This window comes from Carassius auratus, chromosome 13 (assembly GCF_003368295.1).
Source record: "Carassius auratus strain Wakin chromosome 13, ASM336829v1, whole genome shotgun sequence".
Taxonomy (NCBI): Eukaryota; Metazoa; Chordata; class Actinopteri; order Cypriniformes; family Cyprinidae; genus Carassius; species Carassius auratus.
In genome coordinates, this window is record NC_039255.1 from 15,088,256 (window position 1) to 15,100,616 (window position 12,361).

The 12,361-nt window shown below is 35.7% G+C and overlaps 1 protein-coding gene across 2 annotated transcripts in view; it reads right to left on the minus strand.

The window, feature by feature from the left end:
• Window positions 1-11,979, minus strand: part of ppm1ba (protein phosphatase, Mg2+/Mn2+ dependent, 1Ba) — a 32,741-nt gene extending 20,762 nt beyond the window's left edge. The window contains exon 1 of one of the 2 annotated variants that reach the window (XM_026278654.1): window positions 11,562-11,978. The gene's annotated coding sequence lies outside the window, so the exon portion shown is untranslated. Of the gene's footprint in view, window positions 1-11,561 lie in introns of both variants that reach the window. The other variant, XM_026278656.1, reaches the window with a different exon arrangement.
• Window positions 11,980-12,361: the final 382 nt, after the last annotated feature.

Below are 12,361 nucleotides of genomic sequence, written 5' to 3' on the forward strand. Positions count from 1 at the left end.
AGGCATGATTTTGAGTCAGTCATTATTAAGAATTTCTTTTGTGAAGAAGTTTCAATAAATTTTAATGCCAGCAATAAAGCATTTGCTTCTGCAGTGAAGATTGAACTTTGATCTGGAATACGTATACCTTGATGTACTTCATTCGTTGCAAAAGCTGCCGCTACCTGGTTTCCAGATTTGGATCCATCTGTGTATATTAGAGTATACTGAGGATACATATCTCTTATTTCTAAAAATTGTAGCTGATAATCATTTGGATGTGTTTCCGATTTTTGATTCTTTGATAAATCCAACAAAATAAAGGGTTTTTTGATATCCCAAGGGGGAATTTTGCAAAAGTGGGTTTGTTCCAAGATGTTTAAATCTACTTTGAGATTTTCCAGATGAGGTTTTATACGTAGACCAAATGGACGAATATGATTTGGTTTTCTTTCATACATTATTGAATACTGGACTGTAAAAACTGCCGGATGTGCTGGATTTCCTTTATTTGTTTTTAATTTGATTGCATATTGTAAGGCCAACTTTAATCGTCTGTTTTCCAAGGAAGGTTCATTGGCTTCTACATATAAACTTTGAATTGGTGATGTTCTATATGCTCCCAAAGCTAATCGTATGCCTTGATGATGTATAGTATCCAATGCTTGTATATATGATTTCCTGGCAGATCCATAAACAATACTCCCATAGTCCAGCTTCGATCGGATCAAAGTTCTATATAAGTTCATAAGTGATGTCATATCTGCTCCCCATTTAGTTTTGGACAAAACCTTTAAGATGTTCAGGTCTTTAGAACACTTCTTTTTAAGCATTTTGATATGTGGAATAAATGACAGCTTATTGTCAAAGATTATGCCAAGGAATTTAGTCTCCTTTGCGACTTCAATGGGAATACCATCCAAAAATAATTCTGGTTCATTATGCAATGAACGAAGTTGACAAAAATGCATACAGACAGTTTTTGTTTGTGAAAATTTAAAGCCATTCTGTACTGACCATGAGAGCATTTTATTTATTTTTAGTTGGATTTTTCGTTCAATAGTGTTTATATGCTTGCTTCTATAACAAATGCAGATGTCATCTACATATAAACTGCAAAGAACATCTGAACCAATAACCTGAGCAATACTGTCTATTTTTATACTAAAAAGAGTAACTGATAAAATACTTCCTTGAGGTACTCCAAGTTCTTGTTTATGCGGGTCGGACACAGTATTGTCAACCTTGACTCTAAAGATTCTATTCGAAAGAAATCTTTCAATAAAAATTGGCAAACGACCTCTAAAATTTAGTCGATACAGATCCTTTAAGATTCCATACTTCCAAGTGGTATCATAAGCTTTTTCCAAGTCGAAAAAAACAGCCACAGCATGTTCTTTCTTAATAAACGCATCACGGATATAACTTTCAAGATTGACAAGGTGATCTGTTGTACTTCGACCTTTCCTAAAACCACATTGAGCCTTACTTATAAGATGTTTGGATTCCAGGCACCAGACTAGACGATCATTTACCATCCTCTCCATAGTTTTACATAGACAACTGGTTAAAGCTATAGGTCGATAATTTATAGGATCACTATGGTCTTTTCCTGGTTTTGGGATAGGAATAATTTCAGCTTCAAGCCAAGAAGATGGGATATTTCCTGATATCCAAATAGAGTTAAAAGTTCCCAGAAGCTTCTTCAGAAAGAGGTGAGGTAAGTTCTTTATAAACTGATAATGAATTTTATCTGGTCCAACCGCTGTATCATGGGATTTCCTAATGGCTCGTTGTAGCTCTTCCATGGAAAAATTCTGATTGTATGGCTCCAAATTATTTGAAATAAAATTTATTTTCTCTTTCTCTTGTTGAATTTGGAATGTTCTAAAAGCAGGAGAACAGTTCTCAAAAGATGAATTCTTTTCAAAAGTTCTTGCTAGAATATTTGCAATATCTTGTTTTGAAGTCAAGAGTAAACCATGTTGCTTGATGTGTTGTATTTGCGAACCAATGGTTTCACCCTTCATTTTCCGTATCAAGTTCCAGATTTTGGTTGAAGGAGTATTAGGTGATATACTGGCAACAAAATTTCTCCAGCTTTCCTTCTTAACTTCATTGATAGTTCTTCTTGCTTTTGCTCTAGCAATTTTGAGTTTAATAAGATTTTCAGTTGATGGACGTTTGTAGAAATATCTTTCAGCTTTTTTCCTTTCTTTAATAACTTCTTTACATTTATCATCAAACCATGGGAGTTGTTTAGATTTTTTGTTTAATGATGTTTTTGGGACTGTATCATTTGCAATAGACATTAGTGTATCTGTAAAATTTTCCAAGGCATCTGGCCTGTTCTCCACAAAATGTGTAAATCTCTCATAACATAGAGCTTGAAATTGATACCAGTTAGCTTTTTTGATTTTCCATCTTTGTGTTTTTGCTTCTTCTTCTTTTCCTTTAAAAGTAATGATTATTGGAAAATGGTCACTTCCACAAAGGTCATCCAATACTTTCCATGATAAATCTAAAAAAACTTCTGGTTGACATATTGTTAGATCAATTGCAGAATAAGTTCCATGCCCTGGATGTAAATAAGTATTTGACCCATTATTTAAAAGACATAAGGTGTTATTATTTATAAAGTCTTCAATCTTCTTTCCTTTTGTATTGCAATGATCACTGCCCCACAGCAAATTATGACTATTAAAATCTCCCATGAGTATAAAAGGAGATGGAAGTTGATTTACCAGATCATCCAAGTCTGTGCGCATCAAGTTTAAGTCTGGAGGAATATAAATGGAGCATATAGTAACGGTTTTATGCAAAGTTAATCGTACTGCTGTCACTTGTAGACTGCTATTAATACTGATAGGACTATGAATTACATTGTTTCTTACTAGTATTGCCGTACCACCAGAAGCTCGCTTGTCATTGGGACCAAAGGTGGCAAATACTGTAAAATTTTTAAAAGAAAAGTTATAATCAGTTGAGAGTTGTATCTCCTGAAGACATATTGCAAGGGGGTCAACAGTTGTAGTTAAACGCTGTAATTCTGTGAAGTTCGCTCTGATCCCACGACAATTCCATTGAATGATAGACTCTTTCATTACCTATTAGGAAGAATAGGAACATTTGTCCTAACTTTTCCTTTTGGAGATGGGCTTCTACTATGATGCTCACTCTCTTTCATTTCCACATCTTTTATTTGTCTTGTCTTTGATGTTTCTTCTTGAGATACTTTGGATTGAGAGTTTGATTTCCTGTTGCTTTTACTTGTCCTCTGATTTTCTGTTTCTGAAATTTGGCTGAGGTTCGTGTCATTTGAGGGGACTTCGTTTTGTTTTTCTGTAGTTTTTGCCCTTGAGGGAGTATTACTTAGGTTAACTGTTTGAGGTTTATCTTTGCACATCCAAGTGATGTCTGTCTGGCAATCTACTGATCTCACAGATTTTCTTGCAGCAGAAGCAAATGTTTTATTCAGAGTGAAAATAGGTGTTATAGTCACTTGTTTCTTTGCTTCAATGTAACTGATCCTTTTTGTACATCTGATTTTTTGTATTTCCTTTTCTTTGATCCACATGGGACATTGTTTTGATGCAGCTGAATGATCACCTGTGCAGTTACAACATTTAGTTGGTTTTTCACAACTATCCTTGTCATGGCCTTCTTCTCCACAGTTACAACAGATGTGCTTGTTTTTACAACTATTAAATCCGTGTCCATATTTTTGACAATTGAAACACCTCAAAGGATTGGGTATATATAGGTCTACCGGAACACTTAGATACCCAATCTGAATTCTTTCTGGTAGGAGTGGTTTATTAAAAATGATGATGTATGTATTGGTTTTAATCATTCTTTCTTCTCTTTTGATTATAATTCGTTTCACATTTGTTACTCCTTGAGTTTTAAGCTCATTTGTTATTTCTTCTTCATCTACATCATCCAGTTCTCTAGTACGAATTATTCCTTTACTATAGTTCAAAGTTGGGTGAGGGTATGTCTTTATCTGAACTCCTGCCAGCATATTAGCATGTAACAGGTTTTCAGCATTTGCCTTTTTACAACATTCAACAAGAATTTGTCCCGAACGTAATTTTTTCACTTCTTTAACAGTTCCTGCTATTCCTGCAATACCCTTTTGTATGGCAAAAGGGGAGAGCTTGATAATTGGGATATCTGAAGAAATAGATTCAATAGTAATAAACTTTGGCCAATCATCATTACTCGACAGAGAAAAGCCTCTGTTTGGTGCACTGTTATCCGTATCTGGTTCCAAGAAACGTTTTTTTGAGTTGTGTTTTGTAGCCATATTTAAATGTTTAAATTTCATCATCTTTACTCCCCACCCACCTCGGAGCCCCAAAAAAAGGGGATGCACAGCGCCGCGGATCTCCAGCAGATTATGCATCAGGGATATAAAAATGGTATACTCAAGCAAAGTAAGCTATCATTTGCTCAAATCACTTGATTGACCCTAAGCCAACGCCTTCTGGGGATATACATAACGAAAAGTCTTTCCCAGGGCATGCCTTGACCAGCCGATTGATTGGATCGAGCCATTCCAACCTCCCGTCTAGGTGAAGTAGGAGCCAAAGTACCGTGTTGAAATAATGGAAACCTCAGTAAACCACATTTCTCAGGGACCAGGATCTCTTCCTCCACCAACACGGGTCGCAACTCACGGCAAACGAGTTGTCCCATTTGGGATATTTAGGATCTGTTTACTTACAACTTCTTTCAGCGTGATAATAGAAAAGATCCACACAATAATATAATTATAATTAAAAATAACTGTAACCCTAGTAAGGGGGGCTAAAGGGTTGTTCTCTCTTGCCCAAGGAGAAGACCCTAGCACTACGGAGGGAAGGAGCGTGCCACTGTTCCTTTCACGGGCTACCAAAAAAAAATGGGTCCCGTGCCGTACCCGGAATTATTAAAATATCAATTAAATTAATGTTTTATGTGTTTTATGTTTAATGCGCATCTCAGAAAATGCTTTATTTACAACCCCAACTGAATGGCACTTAAATGCACTTAATTCATCGGTCAACTTTATTATCATCAGAGAAACAATGGGTACTAATTAAATGTTTATTTTTGATGTATACATTGCATTCTATGCATTTAAAAATTAAGAATATTTTTTTCTAAAAAAGGAAACTTAGTTGTTCATTTTAAGAGACCAAGGAGTCTTATTTTCACTTGCATAATTAATATTGCACTTTAAGCAAAAACACATTTTATCCGATTACTCGATAAATCAATGGAATTTTTGGTAGAATATAGGGATGGGCATTTTGGGAAATTTCTAATTTTGATCGTCGATAGGTTTCAAAAATGATTAATCGATTAATCGGGGGTGGGGCTTATGCGAGGGGGCGGGGCATGGCCATAATGTGTATATAATGAAAAAAAAAAAAAATCTGAAGCTTGTTATGAAAAAAAAAAAAATCTGACATGAAAATCTGTCTATGAAAACAAGAACACATGATTAGGACAGGTTAGATTATGATTATGATGAAGCAATGTTGTTAATAAAGGAGCAAGAAATATCTGCATGAGGTGAAGAGTATACCAATAAACGGAAGCTAATTCTATGACACATCCTATGATAAATCAGATAACTGAGATACAGACGTAACATTACAACTTGTATCAGCACAATAGAATAAGTTATGCTTTAGAGAGAGAGAGAGAGAGAGCGCGTGTGCGCGCAAGCTCCCTCTGATGCGTTTTCATGACAGCGCGCTGAAAGATGGGCAAGGACAGATTTTACTATAGATCCCTATAAAGTTCTCATTATAAATGTATGGCAGATTTGTGCTATATTTTCATCTACGTTATTAAGTGTAATAGTTGTAAATAAGTTTCATTTTTAAGTTAAGTTTTATTTTCCACAAACCACCTGCGCGTTTTCGAAGCCATATGAAATGCATTATGCCCACAAATATGACGGGAAAAAAAGCTTGGCTGCATTATTATAACATCAATAATAAAATAATAACAATAATAATAGAAAAATAAAACATTTAAGAACAATTTCATTATCGGGCATTGCTTATATGAGCATGAAACGAATCGCTGATATGCAGCGATTTCAGCATAATTGTTCATGTTACTTAATCAGACACTAGCTCTTGCAACTTTTATCTGAAAAAAATTTGCCGATGCAGATGTGAACTTGACCGAAAGTGTAACTCGGATTGCGCTTTACATTATTGTTTAACAGCATGGAAATCACTGATTATTGCTAAATAATTGAATACGATTTAAAATATAGATAAAAACTATGACAAACAAATAATTTTGATTTCGTCATATCTACGAATATGTTTAATGTAATTAGGCTACAAATATATCCAGTGCATTTTTATTTTATAAAGACCATTTCATTATTTGATTTAAAAATTAACACAGAAAGATACTTTTTCTTGTTTTAGCTACTTTACTCAACTGCATTTTTTCTTAACAAAACATTGTCTTCCAGTATAACTTTAGAAGCATATTTTGATCCAGCGGTGAAACATAGTTTTTAAAAATTAAAGAAAAAAGTTCAAGTTTAACCAGAAAACTATTATAAGGTACAAAACAGAGACCAAATACCCTAGATATTTTAACTATGGCTAAAACTCAAAACTAAAATAATAAATTATTTTTAAAAAAATGGATATTATATTTACCACGACCGGTGAAACATTCAAATGTCTATTCAAAAAGATAAGGCGGACCACGTGCTCAGATGAGAGCCGTGTGCGCAGCCTGTACACATTTAGAGGAATAAATTCGCTCCGCTGGAACAGATGTTGCAGGAACAGCCAGGTACCACTGGACAAGTAAACATTCTCTGTCCCTGAAACTAATGGGCAGCAAATCTTTCACCACCATTTCAGCGAATAGCTTTGTCGTCTTCTCGGTTCTGCCTGCGTTGCATTTAGGTCTTATGGCAAGTGATTCAATGCTCGTCTGAGTTGCCGCTCTGTTATCGTCAGATATTTTTATGTACACATTTTAGATGATAGCGCATTGTTTTTTTTTTTGTAGATTTGTGTGACAGCTTGGCGCTACACAGCCTACCCTGAACTGTATTTTCATAGTTCTTCTCAAAGGGAAGCCAGCCATCACTAAGTGACTTTGAGGCCATGATTATCTGTCTTCTTACGTCTTTTGAGGCATCAAGCGGGAAGCTAACCAATCAGGGCGCCGCCCAACGTGCTGCCATAACCAATAAAAAAAATAAAATAAATAATAATAATTTCGATCATCGTTTACGTGATCGATCATCGCTGTCGCAGAGTGCAGATTAATCTACAAAAGCATTCAATCAGTTGACACCTAGAACAGGCTAGGCCTGGGACGGTATTGAATTTTTGAAAAGCAATAAATTCCCGCGGTATTGCGGTAAACCACAACCCGCAACCCCTCGCCCCCCACCACACCACCGTGATCGATGGACTTTCACTTTCGCACACACACGGGAGGCAAACGAATATAAGGAACAGGTCTATTTCACTTTTTTTTTTTACATTTAGAACATGAACATTTAGAACAGAAATGTAATGATGGAAATGGAAATAAAAATTCTGCAAAACGAAATAATAGGCGAGGTTACCCTAGCCTTCATATTTTTGGGGGGGCGATATCAGATCTGATCGCAATTCACAACAGAGATCTGAAGATAGAGCATCATAAAGACAAACACATTTTTATTTATCGTATTGATCAGTAATAGATATTAATTTGCATGTTTATTTTCCACATTTACCTTCAGATTAGGCTACAGTCGTCGTCATCAAAAAATCACTTAAATTATAACGACTTTTGCTGATTTTGATATGTAAAAAAAAACAACAACAACAAAAAAAAGAGACAAATATTGACATTTATAGTGCAAAAAAAAACAAAAAAACAACCACACTAATTTCTAAGCTTACCTGACAGTAGCTGGCTGGCTGCAAACTAGATAATTTTCAAATCTTAAGTGATTTTTAGTTTCATAATTCTCTGAACGCACACACTAGACGATTCAACCAGACCACACACTTGATGATTGTAGGAACGATTTCACAGTGACACATGATCTCACAGACACTTGCGAGATCAAACGGGACTAGAAAAGAAAAACAATCATTCAAGGTAGCAAATCAGGCTTAAAATTGGCCTTAAAATTATCTAAAGTGCAGACTTGTTGTGATCCTACACTTAATAGAGTTTTAAGGTAAGGAATTAAAATTGATTAAGCAGCTCAGTTGCCTACTGCCTTGGTTTCATCAGATTATTCTACAGCAGTGGTTCTCAACCTTTTTTTCCAGCACGCATATATTTTACATATTACGTCACCACCAACCTGATTTATAGTATTATAGGCTAAATATTATGATATCTAATCTATTACATTCATTGAAATAAATAAATAATTCTACTCCCCATAAATAAAACACCTGATGCTGTCGGGAGCTAATCAAATATGTGAGATTCAGCTCAAAAGGAGTAACAGCACAACGAAGTTGCCATTGTAAAGCCTGTGTTACTTTACGCATGAGCAATCCGTGGACGCGGACTTCTTCAATTTATACTTCCGAAAGCGCACGCTGATGGTCCGCTCTGCAACAAACATGTTAAACAATTTTCCAGAATTATTGCGAAAATTTTATTAATTGTACAGCCCTACTGCTAGCTCACACTGCAGTTTTTCAATGCATCAACATAGAGACACGTTATATAATTTGGCCAATCAGCACATTAAAGGACACCCAGAAAAACGAATTGTAAGAAAACCTCATCGTGTTTTGTAGGGCTGAATGAGGTGTCGTTTAAGCATCAATATTGCAATGTACGAATCCACGATAGTCACATCGCAGGATGTGCGGTGTAGGCTGTCGTAGTTGATCCGTTATTCATTAACTGTACGGGCCAGCTGCTCCCCGGCCCTTGATGAATGTGATTCGCGGATTAATTGCACAGCTTAACCATCATAGAGTGAAAGTTTATCATTTGCATGTGTTTTTAGCTCCTGTCAGTTTAACAGGGCAGAGAGAGAGAGAGAGAGAGCGAGAGAGAGAGAGCACGCGAGAGAGAGCATATTAATCAATTGACACGATGGTGTCGATATTTAAATAATTTAAAATGAGAATGTAAGTGTGCTCACCCCATTTTTGTTTGTAATAAAAAATGATTATATTTCATATCGCAAAATATAATCGCAGAAACAAATATCGCAATGTCATTTTTTTCCCAATATTGTGCAGCCCTAGTGTGTTGAGTAAATCATCCCTACGGTTTTAACTTTATTTTTTACCAAATAAATGCAGCCTTGGTAATGTTTGACCGGTAATGTAGTGTACAATGCACTCCTGGGATAAGGCTTCAGTGTGGGGGAAAACATATCCAGGTTAACATCTTACGGTTAGTAATGTTCATACCAATTTCAATATACAAAACAGACCAAGGAAAGCCTAGCATCTACCAGCAAACCACTCATAAACCATCCCTATTATCAGTGGCCAAGCACTCTACAAACTTTCTGGGTTATTTTAGGTTCTAACATCATCTGTGCCCTTGCCAATGTCTGTGTAAGGTGTCATTAGGGAATGAAGCAGGAGAAGACATTTGCGTGATACATGGGTGTTAAGCTGCATTGCCTATAAACTAATGTGGAATACAAAGACCCTAAAAGCCTTTTTGATGAAATCAGTACACAGCAGGCAAAAGTCCAAGATCCCAGTGAAAAACAAACTTTAGAGCTTGGGCAAACATGAAAAGAATTTTACTTTGACAAACATGGAGCAGCACTCATCAGTGGAAGTTTTATTCTTCTGCAGTCACATGAAAAGATGACTGGCTAGAATCATACAAGCAATTGCAGATTCACCTGTATTTTTCACATTTTTTTCAAACGGATAAAATTAAGTGAGAATGAATTCACAATCAAACCAGAAATGGTGTCTGCAGGTTTCTGTTTTGAGGCTGTACATTCTTGATGACATCAGCTCTGGCTAGAAGCTTGACAGTATTGTGCAATTATTCAAATATTAACCAGGTGTTGCATATTTCTTTAATATGCTTGAAGCCAAATGAAACACTGGCAATATTTAAAAGTCATACTAATTTAATAGATCTAAAATAGACTATAGCAATCAATATTTATATTACATTATACATGCCTCTGCAACAAAGCTCCACTTTTCAGCAAATTTATCTTCATCTATGTAATTAATCGCATAAATCAAACTACAATGTTAGATTTGTTTACCAGATGCAGTCTGCGTAGTGACTTAACTGTCAGGGAAAAAATCACATAAAATTAATAATTAATTACATGCAACAACTTAAGCTATTTTTGGTGCTATAGCCTCTTGACCTATCCAGCTTTTCCTATTATTTTGGTTATAAAATAATATTCTGGTATATATATACACTCCTCTTTTTGCTGACGTATACTCCCAAACCACCAGATACATTTATATCAGTTTTCATTTGTTTTTGTTTTTTAATTCTACAGACTCTCATCCAGTAGTTCTCTGATCCTATGACTGACAGACAAAAAATATATATATATACTTTATCATCACGCTGTCACTGATGTTATTAGATCAGTCTCTGGAAGTCTATGTACAGCAGCTTCTGAATGAAATTCACATCTCCGCACTTGTATAAATAAAATAAATAAATAACCCTCCATCATAACAAGTGAAATTCAATGCTACAAGCACACGGCACAGAACAAGTGGTTGGCTGGTTACTGTGGAAGTCTTATTAAATTGTGTTTCTTAATTTATTTGTACAGTAAATCACAAGCTTCCTTCGTCATCATAGTGACATAAGAGTTTGATTTTATTATTATTTTTATTATTTAATTTGTGCTATAATGTTTTCATCAGCTAATTTCAATCACACTTACAACCGCTTGGGTGAGAAATGAACCAGGGTTTGAAGAACAAAATCCTACCAGCAATAAAAGTGCCATCAAAATCCAAAGTTTCAGAGGCAAATAATAATAATGAAATTCATGTAATATCTGATAATATCTCACATATATAATACATTAAAAGTGGATGTTCATTCAGTTAATAGTAACGTTGACTAAATATTTGACACAAAATGGTGTTTAATTTAAGATAAGGTCTTCAAGTAAAAAGTTTAGTTTACTCTGATAACCTGCTAACATGGCTTGTTTTATGCACTGATGGGGGGGGGGGGTGACATATGGGCCTGTATTTACATTTGATACAAATAAAAACAACCAATATTACACCAGAAGAATTAAATGCCAGGACTCTTGTTGTCTTTGGAAAGAGTGTCTACTGCAGGAATTAATGTGATTGTTGTCAAAATCAATTTAGCTACCAACGTAAACAGCATCAGAGACATTATAGACACACTAAACCGTTAAATTCCAAATAACGTTACCTAGGATACTCAAAATGGTACATGGACTGGAAACTCGTTAGGTCTGTTTGCTAGAGGAGGCAGCAATACAGGTTAATTGACTGGCTCTGAGAGCAGTAGTTACAAAACACGACCAGCCCGGCAGATAACGCTAGCCTGCTAGTTTGTCTGACAAATATGGTGTAACGTTAACTTACATTTCTTAAGTCGAATTTCCCCTTCCAGTAGACGCCACGGTCCAGGCGGCCGTCAAGTGTGACTTTCTGACGAGAACCCTATCTCTAAACATCTAAGTATTTGGACCGTTGGTGATATTAGCTCGTTTCGACTAGCGCAGCTAAAGGTAAACCCAGCTAGCTGACTAGCTAATGCGGTTCAATTCACACGGTCAGGTCTGCCCTCAACGGCTCTCGTCTGGGAATACGAGCTGGAACGAACATATTTAACATGCTGTTTCACATCGGCTCAACAACAAAATGAGTGCGACCAGACTTTTGGTTATCTGAGTTGAATTTCGAGCCGTGTTAGAGTTCCCAGCTGCATGTTAAAGACAGGTTACGTGCACTACTCAGTGCCATTGACGGCCGCGCGCTTGCCTTGGGTTCCGTGTGATGGGAGGAGCCATCTCCTCATGATTGATGATGACATCATTGGCCGAGCGGCTGAGAATAAAACTCATTTATTTTGGGTCATATTTACATACTTACTTACCTATGTATAAATCTATTTTTATCTTGGTTTATAATATTGAAATTAAGCCTCAAATAAAAGTCTCAAATCAAAGTCCCCCTTCCCTGTTGAAAAAGAAGTAACGTTAGGCCTACACTTTAGCATGCTCTTGAAAAGACTACTTATTATGAAAACAATATACTTTGGAAGAATATACTTAAGTGTGAACAGAATGTGATGTTTTCAGACACTTAACTGCATGTTACTGCAGTTAAATTATATATATATATATATATATATATATATATATATATATATATATATATAT